This window comes from Tenrec ecaudatus, chromosome 8 (genome assembly GCF_050624435.1).
Source record: "Tenrec ecaudatus isolate mTenEca1 chromosome 8, mTenEca1.hap1, whole genome shotgun sequence".
Lineage (NCBI taxonomy): Eukaryota > Metazoa > Chordata > Mammalia > Afrosoricida > Tenrecidae > Tenrec > Tenrec ecaudatus.
This window is the reverse complement of record NC_134537.1, coordinates 17879151-17898807: the sequence shown is the minus strand read 5'-3', so window position 1 is coordinate 17898807 and position 19657 is coordinate 17879151. Positions and strand designations below refer to the sequence as shown.

Below are 19657 nucleotides of genomic sequence, written 5' to 3'. Positions count from 1 at the left end.
CCAAGTAGAGAATCTGTGACCTAAGTAGTGAACTTCAGAGCCTGAACTCTGAGCCAACCTTGCCCCCCTTTTCCTCTGGTTTTTTTTTTGGACAGTTCTATCTACTCTCCTCCGAAGGGGCCTTTTTTTCTTATCTAATAGGGAGAAGCTAGGAATCTTGGCATGTTGGGACTCTAGGTAGGTGCTACAAAGTTCAGTAATAACGTTCTAATTTGTATGATGAGCGATTTAGGGGGGAAATGGCAGAGCCCGTTAAAAATATATAGCTATTACAAAAAACTTACGATGGCTCAGTACCTGCAAATGTATGTAATCAGTTTGGTATTTCTATTTAAAGGAGAGAGGTACCTATTTAGGATAAAATTTGAGAAACTAGGGTAAGTTTCATAACAGCATCCAAGTGTAATGTTTCAGTTTGAACACTGATTTTGAAATATCTTCTTGTTTCCTTTATTCATATCTTACATATCATTTAATTACAAAAGACATTTTGTTTCATAATGCCTTTTAATGTATTTCTTACCTGAAACTCCCTTTTCTCAATTGCAGATAGAATTATCTCTGCTTTCTTACAAGTGAAATACTTTTTAATCACCTCTTTGGAAACATTTTCACCACTTATAATTGAGACGGAAATCTATTTCACAGTCTGTTCTTTGCTGATCTGTTCCTCTGCCAGGAAATAGAGCAGATGCCACTCCTGTCTCTGTAGTCACACAGCTGAGTTCTCACCAGTGCAATTTTCTATTTTTTGAAAGTCTTTTCTTAATAACCCTCCCGATCACCCTTCGTCCTTTTATCTTTCTAGAAAAATCTGTCAAGTCACCATAATCTTGTGAGCGGACCCGTCAGAGGGCTTTAGAGATCTCTTTAGAAGAGTCTGCTTTGGTCGAACCTTTCTCTATATTGAAGGTGCCCTGACGAGCCTCAGGCTAGTGCCTCATTGGAAGAGCCCGCCCGTAGCCCTCCAGATTGCCCAAGCACGTTTGCACATGGTGAGATGGAGCCCTGACTCTAGAGTTTCGATGCTTGTCAGTGGGGCCAGAGTAATTCACCAAAAATGTTACTGTGACAGCTGATTTGATATTCTTAGAACAAAATGAAACCCAGGACAGATTAATTCAAGACTAGCAATGGACTTAACACTATGAAGCCTTTAGAAGGAAACATGCACAATTTACAAATTTCCAAGCTTAAAACAGACAGCTTTCCTAAGGAAAGAAAATAATCATAAAAAATTAATTAACCTGATCAATTTAAACTGTTTATTATTCACTCATTACTTTAAATAAATTATGCAGACCCCAGTTTGGTACAAATATATGTCAAAGAAAGGCTTTGGATTCAGCATATATGAAGAAAGGGTTAAACTCTGTTATTAAAAAAGTAATAAAAGCAATTATAGAAGACAACCTAATTAAAAATACGCTAAACATTTGAACAAATACTTACAAGTGACCAGTAAGCCCATAAGGAGGCACTAAGCAATATCAGTCATGATGAATGCAAACGAAAAGCACAACTATACCAAGTCCCTACAGAAACAGTCAAAATCTAGAAGACAAGCAGTACCAAATGTTAGCCAGATCGTAGGGCACCTCCACGTTCCTTCCAGATATCGCTGGTGGGCTGGGAAATCCCACAGCCAGTTTAGGGAAAAGTGTGCTGTATTTAAAAACTTAAAAAAAAACAACAAAAACCTTCATCTCTAAGCCACCTAAAAGAAATGAAAACGTATGACTCAAAAGACTTTACTGTAATGCCCATAACAGATTCATTAAAACTATGTCCATTACCACAATCCATACAGACATCAATTGTGTAAAGCACATTTGTACATTCGTTGCCCTCATCATTCTCAAAACATTTGCTCTTCACCTAAGCCCCTGGCATCAGCTCCTCATTTTCCCCCTTCCCTCCCTGCTCCCCCCTCCCTCATGAACCCTTGATTATTTATAAATTATTATTTTGTCATATCACATTGTCCGATGTCTCCCTTCACCCACTTTTCTGTTGGCCGTCCCCCAGAGAGGAGACTATATGTAATCAGTTCCCCCATTGCACCCTGACTGGCTTGTCTTCTCCCCAAGACCCTTCTGCAAGGGGATGTCCACTGACCTACAAATGGGTTTTGGGTCTCCACCCTGCACTACCCCCCTCATTCACTATGATAAGATTTTTTGTTCTGATGATACCTGATCCCTTGACACCTTGTGATTGCACAGGGTGGTGTGCTTCTTCCATGTGGGCTTTGTTGCTTCTGAGCTAGATGGCCGCTTGCTTACCTTAAATTGTGCTTTACACAATTGATGTATGTATGGATTGTGATACGAGTTATATGATCCCCTAATAAAACAATTTTTAAAAATAGGCAATGTGTAGATACTAGAACATCATCCAAAGTGTTGGAATAATAACTACAAGTCAAGGAATAAATGATTTAATTCTATTTATATAGTATATTAAATAAACACACTAAACTGCCCCACAAAAGAAATCTAACATACTGACTTTCAGTCTTGTTGCCATAAAGTCTAATTTTTTCAGATAGTTTTATAAAACGTGTTTCTGTTGCCATCATATGAACTTTTAAGTTCTCTCAATCACCAGTGTTCTGAGTTTTTAAATGATGGCCACGTATTTCATTGGTTATATACGGATTTATTTGCTACTTTTCATCAGATTGTGTGTGTTAATTCTAAGAAACTTGCTCAATTTCTTCACTTGATTTTTTTCCCCCTCCTGTTCGGTTTTTATTTCTCAAAATATTCTTTTGCTGCTGATAACAACTGCACTTGTCCTCCATCTTTTACTCTTTTTCCTGGCTGCTTTTTCTCGTATTGGGTTTCTAAATGGGGGCTTGCGAGTTGGCTATCATATATTTAGTTTCCACTGTATGTCTCTGTTCTCTGATGCCCTCTTTTGATCATGTTCTTGCTTTGTGACCCCCCCCTCTATATATTGCTCTCTCAAAATGAAAAGATTTTTATTACAATATACTGATCTGCTCTTTCAGAGAATTCCCTTGACTTGTTACCCCATTGTAATACTGCTGTCCCAACTTTCTGCAATATATAGATTTGAAAAACATGTTTAAATTTTATTTAATTTATTGATTAAATAAAAATACAGGAGAGTTAGAAGTGAAAAAGAAATATGTCCATAAACTAGAGAAGTTCAAATGTTTATTAGCAGGAGAATCATTAAGCTGTGCAGTGTTTGTATAAGGGCATGTTACTCAGCAATAAATACAAATTATTGATAACCAGCAACTAGCATCGCTAGCATTTCTAAAATAGATGCTGAATAAACAACGTCCAAAAGAGGGCATAATGTGTGAGTCCATACATAAGGAGGAGTCTTCCAAAAATTCCAGGAAGAATGAAGTGAAAAGATTTTTCCACTAGCTTTTTAAAATCTCTTATGTGGTGTCCTAAAAGGGGCAACACTGATTTGTATTCGCTAACAGTGATGAGTAGGGTTAACGGGGTGGGTGGTAGACATTGTAGACAGAGATTACGTGGGAAAGGGCACATGTGAATGTTCAAAGGGTGTATAATACCTAGCATTCCATTCGGAGTTAGGCTACTTGGGATATGTATTTTATCAGAACTCAATGAGTGACGGACCTCAGTTTTGTCCATTGTTAATATTGAGCTTTCAGCATAACTGTCGTTATAGCTACTGACAGTGCCCTGGTTAACTGCTCAGCCAACCAGGGAGTGCCCCTCCTCCTCAGGAGAAAAAGACCTGCTAACTTGCTTCTGATCATGCTTCCAACCAACCAAGTAACGAACAGCCTGCTCGCCCACACGCCATTTAATTGATTCCAATTTACAGCGACCAGCCTAAGACAACCAATGGGCCAGTTCTCTGTCCCGTAGGAAACCTATGGGTTCGAATCCCCTCTTTGGCACACAGTACAATTAATGATAGACATGTTACATGCTTATGGGAGAAGTGTAGTAATACACACAACCTTTTGGGAGATACTTCAAAAATTAAGATCAATTATGGTTAGAGATGGAAAATATAAATGGTTTTATAAAGATGATGGCTATGGATTTATTCAGTGTACAAGTCCATTAATTTCTCCATCTGAACATATTTATAATGAAATTAAAAATGACTACTAGATCATATTTTTCAAAGATGTTTCTATTTAGTGGTATTAATCAGATATTACTTGCTATGCAGTGAGCTCTGAACTATTTAGAATATGTGTGTTTGTATATAATGTATTTAAACTATATAAGTGGGAAGATAAAACATACCCACATAGTAAATTTGATTACTTCCAATGTGATATAGCAGAGAATAATTAAGATAATTTATAATACATATAATCTGAGGGGAAGGGGCGCTTAATTAGAGTGTGCTCAGAGTTGAATATGATTAATGAGAGATGGAATTCCTCAGGTTGCTTATTTTAAACAAGGTTTTGAAAATGCTGCTAGAAGAAACGATTAGATTTTCTTCCCACTCTTTTAATTGACTGATTTTCACTTGTAAAATATGATTTTGTATACTTTGTAATGATTTCTCAAAAGAGAAATGTCATGTGATTTTTATGCTAAAATTGTTCGCTATGTTTGAGTCATCAGAATTTTGAAAAATCATCTATACTTTGAGAACACGGTAACAGTGCATTAGTGAGTTGTTAGATTTAGGATTTTGTAGTTCTCGTAGAGCTAGGAGACTGGGTTTTGAGAATGATGAGGGCAATGAATGTACACATGTACTTTACACAATTGATCTATGTGTGGATTGTGATGAGTTGTATGAGCCCCTAATAAAACAATTTAATGGAAAAAAAAGGAGGCTATGGTAGTTAAGTTATATAATCGTTGGTCAATTTCAGGACTAAGACTGTAGGGATGGAGTCTAGTCTGTCAGTCAGATCACAGCCAACGAGGCCTCTGTGTGGGCATGGCCTTCTCCTGAGAATTCTGGGAAATCTGGGATTTTCCTCCTTGGAGGTGAGAGACTCTGCTCACACCCTGGGAGACATAGCAGCTGATTAGACACATGGACCCACCCTGATGTAGCCCTGGGTGCTGGGAAAGCCATGCAGAGACCCCTGCCAGCGCTGAGATGTTTCCAACGCCACTGAATCCAAAGACTGTCTACCCACTGACCTGTCTGTGATCTTCTACATTCCGCATCATTGCATGTGTTTCGTGAGTCTGAGGAGGACTTTATGGATTGCTGTTGGACATACGGGCTAATATCGGACTTACGGACTTGATCTGGACTGGGCTGGGATGTCTTCTCCATGTTCAGTTGCTCTTGTATATCACCCTCTTTCTTACATAACTGTGTGTCAATGGATTTGTTTCTCTAGTACCCAGACTAACACAGAGGCAAATATAGTGCTATTAAAAGACATTTGCATAATATATAGTGTTAGTTATAAATGCCAGTCTCCCTTTTAGGAAATCTATTCTTATATGCTTATTTTAAAATATGTGCATATCATAGAATAAGTTGTGCAACTTAGGGATGAGAGAAAATAGATCGAAATATTATTTGTAATTATGAGCTATGAGATTTGAAACCACAAATTTGTGTACAACCATTTAGTTTATAATTATGAGATAAGCCTTAAACTAAATTAGGAAATAGATATATTTTAGAAAAAAATATGAAATCACTTCTTGTTACAAATGGCTTCGTATTTTTCTTGTGACGCCAAATAGTAGATTTTAGACATCTTTTTGGGGATTTTGTCTGTTTCATTGGAAATTTATTGTAATTATCACCCCTCCCCCCATCACCACCCCAACTCCCAAAATGTTATCTTTAGATACTAGGGTTTTGAAAAAGTAAACATGGTTATCTTGTTGCCCTACGGTAGCCATACCTACTGCTCTAAGAATTTAATTGTGCCATTTGCTCACCATACATAAATGGTATATTTCTGTGTCCTACAGGCAGACGATTAGTGGGAAATAACCCAATGAGTGTCATACTACATCCCAACTAGTAATGAAGGCATCACGCGCTCCTCTAGCTGCTGCCGTTAGCCCCGAGGCCCCAGAGCAGACTAGTTAGTGAAAGGTGGTGCAGGCAGGCGTGAACTTTGCAGGACCTGGTTTGCATCTGTAAAGTCAAAGCCGAAGGGCAGTACTGTTCACTGTAGCTTAGCAGCAGCACTAGGGTTTTAGTTCCAAATTTAAGTTTTCAGTCTAGACGTTGTTGCTGAAAAGGCGATGGGAGTTAAATGTCTGGAGAAACCTGCTTTTACTCAGAACTGAGCTTGACGTTTACTTGGTTCATATCTGTTGTTTGCCACTAAGTAAACGGTAATTTTGCCTAGCTTATTGGGATTATAAATCAAAATATCACAGTGAAAATGAAAAATAGAGGTATTGTAAAGGAAAGTTTTGTTTCATACATTTTGAATCTTGGGAACACGTAGATATAACAGCCATTTTAAGAATACCTAAGAACAAATTTCCCATCAACACTGCTTTATTTTTGCACTTGTTTCTACCAGCCAGAGAGAGATTTTATTAGCAATTCTGAGTAATGCATTAGGTACTCTGTGTTGTCAAGGTGAGCATAAGGAATGAAGTTCTAGGCGCCAAGTTGTTTGAAAGCCACTGTAAGTAGTTTCTATTAAAGCAAACTTGAGAACAACGCCTGGCTTCGTTCGCCTTGTGTGTTTCAGTGTGTCTCTGTAATCCTTTACCGTTTAGTGTAGTTCATTTTAGTTGGCATGCTTACTCGTTCGCATCGTCCTGGAGACTGTACGTCTAACAACTGATAGTAGAATATGAACTAGATCTGTCTAGCTTAATGAGTAGTTCAGCGTCTTAGACCTTGGGGGATTAACTACGACCCGTGAAGTTAATTATTATGGAAATTCCATGTAGAAAACCACTTATTTTTTAAGATGACAGCGCCTTTGTAGTATTTGTTACTGATACAGGCTTTGATTATCTTTAATATAGAAAAATCAAGCATTGATGCTTTGGATTTGTATCAGGAGAGACTTGTCCTTGGGAAGAGGCGTTATGCTTGGTAAAGTCAAGAGTCAGCGAAAAAGTATAAAACCCCCAGAAAAAGAATAAAACCCCCAATAAGATAAGGTTGACACAGTGACTGCACCATTGGCTCAACCGTAACCGTAGTGACAATGGTGTGGGACTGGGCCGTGCTTTGCTTTGTTGTACACAGGATCGCTATGAGTCGGAACCAACTCAGTAGCATCTACCAACAATGTGTCACCCAAGTATGGGACGGGAAGAACAGCATTCTAATTTATCAGAAGGAGCCATAAAAATTGTTTTACGTAAGGAAAATGCTCAGTATGTAATAAGGACATCATAGGCATAATAATTTTCTTGGATATTAAAATTAAATAGTTGCTTAATGTAGTCTAATTTTTTCTTATGTTCTTCTTTGACTATTCATTCACTTACTTAATCAGGACAGGTTCAGGTACTTTATCACTTTAAACTGATTTCTAGCCCAAAGGTGTCCTTGTACTGTGTTTCTAGATTTGCTTAATCAAAAGGAAATAGGTTTATTTTGGCATAATTTTGTCATGTGTTGTAATGCTTTAAGAGTGGTATATCCTAAACATCTAACAGCTAAACTAACAAATTACTTTTTTTCCAATTAAACTTTGGGGGCCATTTTTCAATCTGGAAAATCGTTTTCACCTGTTCCCACTTGTATTTCCCAATGTTAACAGTGAAATTTAACTGTTCACAAAAGCCTTGCATTTTGTTGCTTTTTCCTGTATTCTTCTGTAGAGTTAAAAATGAGAGGAGTCCCTTTAGATTGTCTAATTTAGTACCCTCATTTTACAGATGAGGAAACTGAGGCCTTGGACTAGAACAGAGGTCCCCTGAGTCAGTCCAGGACTCTGGCTATCACATCATGCTTCCTGATGTTTGCTGACTTTATGGGATGCAGCAACATCTCAGACTGGGTGAGCTTTTTTTGGGTGGTGGTGGTAATAAACACAAAATTATTTCCTCCTCTCATGAACTCCCATTCCTCATTCTTAGATTTCTTTTTCATCCACACCTATTTTAATTCATTATCTGCTCAAATAGTCAACACACTTAATTTGTTACGAATCGTGTCCTTTGACCATGATGTTTGAGAGTTAAGAATCCGAGACAGTTGCCTAGTAACCACAGTAGAGCTTCCCCACACAGGCTTCCTAGCGCTGTGGGTCTTTGTCAACCTCTCCGCACCGTTCCTTGACCTTGTCTTGTCCCATCGTCACCTGCACTTTGCTGGGCCATAGTAAGATAACACAGTTGAGTGGGCTGGCCCTTAACCACTGTCCTTGCTGTGGTCTAATTGTTGCCAGGGCTTTAGGATGTCGTTTGAAGTGGCTCACGGAGCATGCATGCCCCAGTAGAGGCATCATCTGGATACACCCCGCCCCCCTGCCATTTGTTAAAAGTATAAAGTGCCGTACTGGGTAGATAAGTGAGAGGTGGGTGTATAAACAGATTCCTGGTGGATTTTTAAGCACGCTCCTTCCTGTAGGGCCAGGAACTGACCAGTCCCTGCGTAGTGTGAACAGTAGACCAGGCAGGCGTCAGGCTGCAGAAAATGTCGAACCATCAAGCTGTTTCCATTGTACCAACATGATGAGTAGAAGCCTTTGGAGGTAGAAAATTCAGCCGAGGGAAACTCCTCAAGGGAAAACAGGTCTCAAAATCATTTATGATTTACAGGTTTCTTTAAGATCAAAGGATCATTTCCATATACACCACTTTTTAAAAATGCTTTTTAGATCTTAAAAATATTTCCCTTCATTTAATTTTGGTTTTGTTAAAGAAAAAGCATGAAAAACAATGCAACGAAATATAATAAGTGGGTTTTCTACAGAGGCGAACCCGGTGAGAGAGGTGGGAAGCATGGGAGAAAGGCAGACACAGAGGGGAGGGGCGCACACTCACCCAGGCGTTTATGTCAAGAAAATGGTGCACTCACAGTAGAAGAGGACCAAGTCTCATCCGGGTCCCCCAGGCTGGTGGCTGCAGAGGTGATGAACCCACGGCCAGCAGGTTCAGTTTGTGGGTTACGTTTGTGACAGGAGACACGGATGAGTTCAGGGTTGTCAGGTTACTTAGTGGACTGTGTTTGCAAGATTCCCTCATGCTGTAGCACATATCCAAATTTCATTAAAAAAAAAAATTCATTTTATTAGGGTCCCTTACAGCGTTTATCACAATCCACACATACATACGTGCATTGTGTCAGGCACATTTGTACATATGCAACTATCATTTTCAAAACAATGTCTTTCTCTTTGAGACCTTGGTATCAGCTCCTCATTTTTCCCTCCCTCCTTCCTGAACCCTTGATAATTTATAAATTATTATTATTTTCATATCTTACTTCGACTACTCTCCCTTCTCCCACGTTTCTGAAAACTTCGCTTTTTTTAGTGTCTGACTCAAATGTTTTTATCATACTAGAAACATCTGTAATAAATATATGCATCCTTTGTATTTCTCCACATTTGTAATCTAATCATCTGCCAATTTGGGAACAATTGTGTGCCCCCCATTTCTTATTTATTGCAAATAATACTAATACTACAAGGAATATTAACACGGATTTATGGGACAGCCATTTTGACGCACTTTTATTTCCTCAACGAAAATAACAAACCATTTACATTTATCTCTTAACGTTGATGCTGACTTTATCCATTTGATGAGAAATATATATCAGAATAAATTTTCTTCTAAGCCTTCTAATCTCGAAAATCTCTGTGTGGTACACCTATTTCTAGGGATTCGTGTCAGTTTCATGTGAACATGAATTGAGTGTTAATCCCAGTAAATCTGTTTCACTCATGAAAACATTACTTGAATAGTATAAACACAGTCCAAAAGTTCTTAGAAATTAAAAACATCAAATGCAGAAATGAACAATTCAGTAGAGAATGTCAGGCGAACCCTTGTGATAGGTTGAGCCCAATATCTCAAATGTTGTTTATTGTTAAATATTATAAATTGTAGGTATCACATAGTTTCAGTTTTAAGTTAGTGGCTTATGCGTTTTTAAATACCATAAGTTAAAACAATGAGTGCTTTTGTTTCATGTGTCAATTTGACATGCGTCCATAAAGAGAGGTGTATTAAAAAATGTCTTTAAACCTCTCGTTAAAAGCCAAAATACACTTCCATTGAGTTGTTTCCTCTGTACAGGGTCACTGAGACTGTACATTTTTATGGGGAGCAAGATAGAGACTTACCTTCCCCCCAACACTGGATGTTGTAGGTGCCACCGCGTCTGTTCTGACTCTTGGGATCCTGTGTACGAGGAGACACCCCTTTCTCTGGGCCACTTATCGTTCTTATATTTGAGCCCATTGTTGCAGCCGCCGTGCCAGTCCATCTCCTCGAGGACCGGCCCCTCTCTTTGCTCTGCTCATCCACTTTACCAAGCATGGCCTCTTTTCCTGATAACATGTCCAGAGTGTGGAAGACAAACTCTTATCATCCTTCCCTTTAAGGAATGTTTTGCCATAGTAATCTAACAATAAAATAACCCAGATATAATTCAAACCATGAAAGACATAGGCTTTTATAATGAATGCTATTAAAAACATTTAAATTTAAGTAAATGGAAAGCCATCCAGGTTTCCTGTACCAGGAGCCTCAATCTAGTAAAATAAGATGGATAGATTCAAAAGTCATTTATTGATTTCTAGTATCATCACTTGCCTTGTATGATACGGACATTACAGTGAGGCACTGCCCCACATGCACTTTGTTGCCAGGTACCTTTGCTTTGGTTCAGCTTCAGCAAACACATGCACAACAAAAGGAGCCTGTGGGGCCTGGTTGCTCCTGCTGCTCAGTTGGGCCGAAGCATACAACGATCTGTTGGCAGTCCCCTTTCCTCATTGCTGGCTCCCCCTTGCTGTTGAAATCTCATCGCCTGCCTTCGGAAGCAGTGGCGCCAGTGGTGATAAGAATGCCTGGAGTGGATTTCTAGTAGGTTTTCCATATGGTGTTTGCACTGTGTCCAAATCATAGAGTAGTCCTTTCACCAAATGCAATGTCTATGTTAAGTGACACATAATTATTGTTTAAAAATTATATGCATGGTAAAAGCCACAACAATAGTATTAACACTTTATAGATTATAAATTCCCCTTCCATTCAAAATCTATCATTTAGGTTTTATTTCTATTTGACAGGTGAAGAAACAGGCACAGGGCAGTTCAAGTCAAAAATAAACAATCTTGAAAAGAAAATGTCATTGTACTTAGAAAAACAGGAAAACTACGTACAGTTCTGTTTTTTTAACAGTTAAAAATACCCTTTGGGGTGTAGCAGTGCTACTTGGATATTTTCAGAGCTGTTCTTTCAGTAGGCTTTGTAAGGAGATGGCACTTGAAGAATAGTGTAATACAACAACTGTTGTTGGAACTAATCCCTAAACAGCAGGAAAGGTGGAGTTTGAGAGCTAGAAGCTTTACAAATGTTGAGGACATTCAGGAAAGACTGTATAGGCTATATATGTACTTTGAAGCCATATAGTATACATCTTTAATGCCTGGTGTAGAGGTTAAAGACTTGCCCAGAGTTGATGTTTATGTGTAGATGTCAACAATATTAAGAGGCCTTGGAAACTGAGGCTATTGTAATAATACAGGCGATAGGTTCTGTAGAAAGAGGTGACTGTAAGACCTGACAGCAGATAGAAGCTGAGATAGCAACTTACATTCTACATGACACTGAACTTTAAACCTTGTGAAAATCTCCTATCCGCAGTGATTGCAGGGAAATTGAGAGCAGAAGCAAATTTGGATGTATGGGATTGCCTTGATGCTGATCATGAGATTCTGAAAGGCCATCGCAGTAGACTTGATCGAACAGATAGCAGTGGCATGCTGGGACAGGAAGGATCCGAGCGTGTGTTCCAAAGAGTGGCACCTAAACGAGGGAGACTCATTTTCTAATCCTTGAGCGTGGATGGTTTTCTTAAGTGGAAGAATTGGGAGTTGATCAGAGGCCCATAAAGAACTCAGCTGCTTACACGGGGCCAAAATGAAAGTCCGTATCTTCCAACTGCGGTTCCTTCCTCATGGTGCCAGCTAATGCGTTCCAACCCCCAGTAATGATGAACTCCTCTCGTCTGCATGTCTGATCAATTTCAGACGGAAGACTTGGTAGAATTCTTCGTTTCTGCATCACTCGCTTTAGTGGTTGCGTCATCAATTTGAATAGGAGTTGCGTGGACGGGATTTCCTTGAATGCAGACATCTATAACCCTATCACAGACAGCATTGCACTTCAAGATCGGCCTTGAAATTTCCTTTTTGACCATGAATACAAAGTCTTCTGATAGTTTCATTTCCGGCACAGTAGGCCATATGATTTGCTGACTGAAAATGGCCAGCACTGGTTCAGCTCACTACACCCAGGATTGTGATGTTGATGTGTATTTCATTTCATTTCTGACAACTTCCCATGTGCTTAGATGCATCCTTTGCACACTCTCCGTTTTCTAATTATTAGTAGATACTCACATCTTGTTCTCATTTTGGGTGGTGCCAATGAAGATATGAAGATCTCAAAAACGTCTTCCCACACACCTGTCTCCGTGATTATTGTATTAACCTTAGTGAACAGTACTCCAGTCCTGAAGCCAGGTTCGTCATGTACACATCGGATATTTGAAGACACGCATACACGTATCGGTGTGTGTGCGTTCATGCTTAGCATACAGATGAGGAGCCCTGGTGAGCACCTCTTCTGATTTTAAGTCAAGCCGCAGCCCCTTGTTATATTTGAATGATGGCCTCATGGTCCATTTACAGATTTCATAGGCCTGTGCATCGTCAAACAATTATAATTTTGTTATTTTCTTATATTTTTGGCGTTTGCATGTTATTTAAATGCTTAAATGTGCTTATTTTATTTTAATGTAAGTTTTTTCTCTGCCTCTTCTTGTGCACACACCAATCTTTTGTTACAAATGGCCGCATGCTCCTCGTAATCATTCACTTTACCCTCTACCCCCCTAGGACTTACACAGCACATGCGCACACACACACACAACCCCTACACCTCTTTCTCCCCACTCCATCCTCTCCCCTTCTCCCTTCTCCCCATCTCTAAAATGGCATTGCTAAAATAGACATCCTTAACTACCTGACTCATTTCTGTATGTAGGGTATATATTGTTTCAACAGCATGGCATTGCAACTCTTTGATAATTTCTAATAACAAATGTCAAATTTGATTTTTAATTTAAATAGTTTTGTTGACAGTAATCCACATACCACACAAATCAATGGTTTAAATATACTAAAAAGAGTTGTGAAACCCCTACAAGCAATTTTAGAACATATTCTTTATTCTTGTACTCATTATTAGCTCCCTGTTTCCTCCAACTACTCCTAATTAACCCAAAGAAACTATTAATCCAGGAACGGTCACTATGTATCACCTATCCTGGATTTCATAGACAGAAACATACCCAGAAATAAACCAACAATAACAACCTAAAGAAAAATCTCAATGAAAAGATATTAGAACAAATTAGATATAGATCAAATAAGGAGAACATGATAAGGTGTTAAATTTTAATTTAACTACATTTGCATCAGTCCACTTTCCAGCGCACTGTGTCAGGTAGCAAAGGTTATTTGTATCACTGATAATGCCCAGAAAGGTTCTCCAGAGTGTCATTCACACGGCGACCCTGCAAGTGGGTTTGGGGCTTGCACTGTCAGCATAGCCTTCTGTAAACCGGGTGTTCAGAATTTAAGCTCTAATGTCATTTCCTCTTCTAGTCTTAGATTTTATTATTTATCATCCTTGAGTCACACAGACTGGCTTGCTTGTTCTGTGTCGACTGACTTACCTGACACCTCATACAGATGGCCATTTACTTTTTTTTAAAAGAAGCCTTTTAAGACCCAAGGCACTGTTGTTTATGGTAACCACAAGCCATCTGAGTTTTTCACCATACTCTGCTGTAGTACCTGCATCTTCAGTGAGTAGCAAGAAATGAGTAGCGCCATGTTATAAGAACTAATTGTTCTTAGATTAGGTCTGTCATTAAGGGATGGCTCAAGATCCATTAATAATACAGTATCCTGAGTGTGTTTTAGAGACATCGTTTTTTTGCTAAGGAGCATTATAAATCACCCAAATGGGGCATAGGATAACTTTATTGATAGTATTATTTTAGTTAATAGTAAAGAATTTAAAATACGGTTGAGAGAAGGAAAGCATACATGTGCAGGACAACTGTTTACACTAAATGCACAGGCTGTTGTGAGATTCAAAACTTAAGTGATGATGCACTATTTACTCCAACTGAGGGCTAGAGATAGGGAAAAACTTACAACAGGGATCATTCACTAAGGAAACTACCTGTTGATCTAAGACATTATTATTTTTAATTTTAATAGATATTTTTATTGGGGGCTCTTATAGCTCTTTTAACTTTTATTACAAGATTTTATTGGGAGCTCTCCAACTCTTATTTATGTATCTTATACATACATCAACTGTATCAAGAACACTGTACTTATGTTGCCATCATCATTTCCAAAATATTTTCTTTCTACTTGAGCACTTGGTATCAACTCCTCTTTCCTGCCTCCCCACCTCACACCCTCATGAACCCTTGATAATTTATAAATTATTTTATTTTTATATTTTACACCATCTGCTGTTTCCTTTCACCCTTGTTTCTGTTATTCGTCCCTTGGGGTGTGTGTGTGTGTGTGTGTGTGTGTGTGTGTGTGTGTTATATGTGGATCATTGTGATTGGTTACCCCTTCCTCTCCTTTCCCTACATTCATGATATCACTACTCTCATTATTGGCCCTGAGGGGTTTATCTGCCTTGGATTCTGTGTGTCAAGAGAGCTCTTACCTGTACTCCAGTGTACATGCTCTGGTCTAGACAGATTTGTAAGATTAAACTGGGGGTGGGGGAAGGACGCATTAAAGAATTAAAGGAATGTTGCATGTTTTGTTGGTGCTATACTGCATCTTGGCTGGCTTGATCTTTCTGTGAAGGGCTGCCCAATTGTCTACAGATGGGCTTTGGGTCTCCATTCCGACCATTCTCATTGAAATGGTTGTTTGTTTTGGGTCTTCTGATGCCTGATACCTGTTCCCATCTACATCTTGGGATAGTACAGGTTGGTGTACTTCTTCCATGTGGGCTTTGTTGCTTTCTTGCTAGATGGCCACTTGTTTAACTTAAAGCATTTAAAACCCCAGATGCTATATTTTGTAATAGCTGGGCACCATCAGATTCTTCACCACATTAGCTTATGCACCCATTTTGGTCAGTGATCGTGTCAGGAAGGTGAGCACCACAGAATGCCAGGTTATTAGAACAAAGTGTTCTTTCGTTGAGGGAGGCCTTGAGTTAGAGGCCCAATGTCCCCTACACAGATAAAAATTAACTCCAGATGAATAAATATGTAAATATCTTAAGTAAATGTAAATTTAATAGAATGTGTATGTGTATATGCACATGAGTGGAAGGAGCCCTGGTGAAATAGTGGGCTGCAATCCACATGGTTGGCAGTTCGAAACTACTAGCAGTTTGAAACGCCCAGCAGCTCCGCAGCAGAAGGACTGGACTTTGTACTCCGTCAGCCTTTACAGTCTTGGAAACCCCCATGGAGTCATTGAGTCAGCATTGACTCAGTGGCAGTGAGTTTCAGGCTTGTGGGGGTGGGGTGGGGGCTTGAAAAGGGAGAGGAAGGGCTGCACCATTGACAAGGAGCCAGGGGGCTGGCGCTTGTACGTTAGGAGCTTAACTGCAAGGTCAGCTCTGCCGCAGGAAGAGTTCCAGTCTTGCAGGAAACCCCATGGTCGTGCAGGGTTGCTATGAGTCAGAATCAACTCAATGCCAGTGAATGAACAGCGTTGACCTCATGATTTTTTCATGTGCCCCCCCTCCCCCAGCACTTTAAAAGTGCAGTAAGTTTGGGGAACCACTGGACTGAACCTTCCAATTTAGTCAGATAATTTTCCGCCTTTTGCCACACATCCGATTCTGTGTTCATTTTGGCTTATTGTTTTCCATTCGTTTATCCCATGCATTCCTTGATGTACAATAATTTAAGGAAAAGGGTTGGGTTTTCCTCTGCTTTGATTAGTTTCTCAAAAGGGCATCGTGACCCCACCCAAGGATTGGGTGACACTCTGGGTATAAGGCGCCGTGACCCACCATGGGAACAGGGCAGCGTGCTAATCATGTAAATGAGGTACAGGGAGGTGGGGACATGCACATAAGGTATGTGAAACCCTAACAGAAGTATTGCTAGTTTTGATAACCCTGCTAAGAAGGGGTCCTCTGCCATCAGGAAGGGGAGATGGGAGTGAAGGATGATCTTTGGATTGCCGCCCTGAGACACCCTCCTCCACCCAGGACACAGAGAACTGAACTTTGACGAGACCCAAGTAGCAGCAGACCAGCGGTGGCATCAGAGGCAGGAGACTGCAGAGTAATCTTGGCCCCTGGAGCAAGAGGGGCTTTCCGGTGGATTGGGATGCTGGGCCCAGCAACCCCCTGAGCGAGAAAGCTGAGCACTTTGAGGCCAAGGTTTACTCAAGGGGTGGGGTGGCTCCAGGCACTTTCTGGCTGAAACGAGGAACTTTTATAACACTTGCCCTAGAATGCATTGGTAGGGATCACGTGGCCCAAGAAGCCTGACAGGCTGAGGGGCAGAGAGTGACTTGCCTGTGGACATAACTGAATAGAGGTGGTCCTGACAGAGCAACTGTCTTCTGAGTTACTTGTTCCTGAATTATAATGATTCATGAGTATTGTCTGAGCATTCTTTGGGGCCGGTGCTCTGAATTATTGAACCCAGCAGAGAGTGCCGAGAGAAGGCTGGCCGGCTCTTTGTGATCTCCTGTCATAGGAATCAGCTGTTGTCTGCTGCGGATGGTTCTCCCTCCGTCATGACGTTAGATGAGGTCAGGTGCCACAGCCGTGCCATGTTCATCGCTAGATAGATGCGCCAGCATCACGGAAAACACCAAGTATTTCGAGGGTCAGGGAAATAGTGTAGAAAACCTGTTGTACAGATACTGTTGGAAGAGGGAAGTGGAACTTGATTGGTTTGCAGTGTGGGGGCACAAGAGCAACAGATTAAGAAAGTTGGGAAGAGGATGTTAACAAATCTCGATAGAGGACTAAGGACTGCATTTTGGGGTGACTGCTCAGGAGACCAATCTGGGGGACACTGATGAATCTCAAGGTGAGATATGCTTTCTTGACAGTTCTGCCTTGGTCTGGGCTTCATCGTTTGAGAAAAGGTTGGTTAAAAAAAGGTTCTATGTGAATTTAAAAAAAATTTAAATCTTAAGCTGAAGTACCGCATAATTTAGCCACAAGCACTTGTAGGTGTGATTAGGAGTAGCAATGGGAGATACACTGATTTCATTTGAAAAACCGGCGTTCTGTTTGCCGGATCCAATCACCTTTCTGATCAGCACGGGAGTTTTGATCTACTCCATTCCCGACGTGGGCCGGTTCACCCCTTCTTAGGCAACCTGGTGGCCCCCCCCCGCTCCCGGGAGGTCACCATATTGATGCCGAATTTAGTGCGGACACCCAATCGCCATAGCGCACTGCAATCCAGAACTCCTGGACTCAAGCGCTCCTCCAGCCTCAGCCTCCTGAGTAGCTGGGACCACAGGCTCGTGCCCCCACGCCCCCAATCCCCTTTCTTTGGTAACTGTCCCCATCGTCCACAGAGGCAGACGTGGACATTGCACCAAGTACAATCTGGAGACTGGGCATTGAAGAATTTCAAATGTGTTGTTCATCTAGCCCTCTTTTATTTTTCTTACAGCGAGCAGATTAAGTACATGAATGAACCAGTTCTATAGTGCCAGTGTGTCTCGCATTATTTATTGCTGTAAATATGGTGAAGAAAGCACCATGAAGTGGTTCTACCATTTCTGGTAGTTCGAAAGGTGCATTTTCTTGTAAACTAGGAGCCACGCTGGCGAAATGCTTAAAAGCCCACATTGCTAGGTAACAGATCGATAGTTTCAACCCACTGACTAGTTGGTTGGGACAAAGCTGGCAGTTGGCCTTCTGTATAGATTTGCGCCTTAGAAACAGTTTGGGTGCAGGTGAACTCTTTTCTAAAGGACTGTACGTTGGAATCCACTTGATGGCAGTGGAATATTTTGGCGGCAGAGGAAAGGGTGGGTTTAAGTAAGAGAGACCTCTGTTAGTTTCTTGGGGAAAGAATTCTGGTCTTTCAGAGCACTACCACTTAACACAGATTTTAGAATGTACAGAAATGTGTCCGTGCAGGCGGTGTGAGCCCACAGCAGAAGGGAAAGGAGATTGCTCCCGTCTTTTCCAGGACATGAATTGTGGTGGGAATGCTTCTTCTCTACAGCTTCCAGAGCTCTTTGTAAGGGTATTTGGGAGGCAAGTAGGATTCATTGTGGAATGTGGCACACAAAGCCTGTCTCAGGATACGACTCACCTGGTGATGCTGTCTGGAGCCCCAGTGATTCAGATCCACCAGGCACTGCACAAGAGAAAGATGGGGCTATAGCATCAGAGACACTACTTAGGACCTTTGATGGCAGAGTGGGTTGTGTGTTGGACTATTAAATACAAGGTCAACAGTTTGAATCCTCCAGCTTTCCACTGCCACCAACCATGACGGTCTTGGAAATTCACAGGGGCAGTTCTAGCCTGTCACTGTTAGTCACCACTTATTGCTCCAGGGCGTTGAGTTTTTGGATGAGGTTGGTTTTTCCATGTCGCGTGAATGTTTGGGTCATGGAATACTCCCTGGCCTGTAATAATTGCACCCAGTAACAATGAGTAATAGGAGGAAAAACCTTTCAGTAAGATTATTGAATCGAGTGAGTGAATGTATCTGGCAAGAAGTCCTCTTATAAGTCTCACAAGACTTACAACGCTCCCCGCTCTGATATGTTTTAAGTTTATGGAAATCTTTAACTTTTTATCTTAATGGAATTTTGATATGCTGGTATTGCAGATTTTACAGATGCTTTGTCTATTAAATTGTTCATTCCAATAAGAACACAATATAACTATTAGGGCCTATTGAACCGATTTTTCCCAAGGCAGTTCCCTATCTTTGGAAAAATCTTAGCATAGTTCCTGTTAAATTTTGTATTGGGGTCGGGTGATTTAAAATAACAGTTTTGCTTTAGGAGAAGCAGGTTTTACATTGCCAAGAGAAAATAGAATTCTGTACCAGCAGGTCTGAAACACTTCGGTCTCAGTAGTACCCTGTTACATGGTCATGTTTACTTTTGATTCCAAAGAGGTTTTGTTGATGTCAATTGTATGAGGGACACATGAAAGTTTGTAGAAAAATCCTATTACCTTATAATTCCAATTTTGCACAAACTTTTGGAAGCCCTTTTGGAGACACTGATGTTTTTAACACATTAGAAATAACAACTAATTATATTTGATTAGAGAGTAATCATATTACTAATCAATTCACTTTAAAATAGCAGTGATGAACATTAATACAAATAACAATTTTGATGAAAATAAGTATTCTCCAAGATAAAATTTAGTGAGAACAATAGCATTGTTTTTTTTGTTTGTTTGTTTACTTACTAGAAAACCAGGTGGATTTTACCATTTGTTTTGTGTTTATATGTTGAAAAATG

General features: G+C 40.2%; 1 protein-coding gene across 6 annotated transcripts in view; it reads left to right on the top strand.

Annotated features, from left to right (window-relative positions):
* The window catches only part of TBL1XR1 (TBL1X/Y related 1), a 156105-nt gene that overhangs the window by 86681 nt on the left and 49767 nt on the right, over positions 1–19657 (top strand). The window contains exon 3 of one of the 6 annotated variants that reach the window (XM_075556055.1): positions 7821–7942. The exons of the other annotated variants lie outside the window; for them this stretch is intronic. The gene's annotated coding sequence lies outside the window, so the exon portion shown is untranslated. The remainder of the gene's footprint in view (positions 1–7820; positions 7943–19657) is intronic. 6 annotated transcript variants of the gene reach the window in all.